Source organism: Myotis brandtii, unplaced genomic scaffold (assembly GCF_000412655.1).
Source record: "Myotis brandtii unplaced genomic scaffold, ASM41265v1 scaffold154, whole genome shotgun sequence".
NCBI classification, from domain to species: domain Eukaryota; kingdom Metazoa; phylum Chordata; class Mammalia; order Chiroptera; family Vespertilionidae; genus Myotis; species Myotis brandtii.
This window is the reverse complement of record NW_005355584.1, coordinates 9474534-9475176: the sequence shown is the minus strand read 5'-3', so window position 1 is coordinate 9475176 and position 643 is coordinate 9474534.

The following is a 643-nucleotide window of genomic DNA, read 5'->3' as shown; positions in this document are numbered from 1 at the left end:
AGAGAGAGAGAGAGAGAAGAGAGAGAGAGAAAGAGAGAGAGAGAGAGAGAGAGAGAGAGAGAGAGAGAGAGAGAGAAAGAAGAGGAGAGGAGAGGAGAGAAGAGGAGAAGAGAAGAGAGAGAAATTTGTTTCACTTATTTATGCATTCCTTGGGTTGCTTCTTGTATGTGCCCTGACCACGGATCGAACCCTAAACCTTGGCATATTGGGATGAAGCTCTAACCAACTGAGCCGCCCGGCCAGGGTGAAATTGTTCTCTTAAAGAAATACCAGCAGTGACAACGAAAGACGGGATCTGGGCAGGTGGTGCCACTCTTCTGCTTCTATGGGGTTGGAGGGAGATGCTCAGTGCTTTCCAGCCATCTGCTGGGGCTTCTCTTTGAAGTGCTTTCTCAGACCCTTGAAAATATTCCTCCTCGGTTCCTACTTAAGCTTCTACCTGCATTTCCCTCCATTCCTTCTCTGACTATCTTTTCTCAGCCCAAATCTGCTCCTTAGACTTCTCCAGAACACCTATCTCCCTATCCCTGGAAGGGTCTCACCTGAATGACCCTTCTTTTCCATCCTGGCTCCTTTCTGAAGCCCAGCTGCCCTCTGAGGGATGGAGAGGAGAGGGAACAACACATGTTTGAATCTTAGCCTC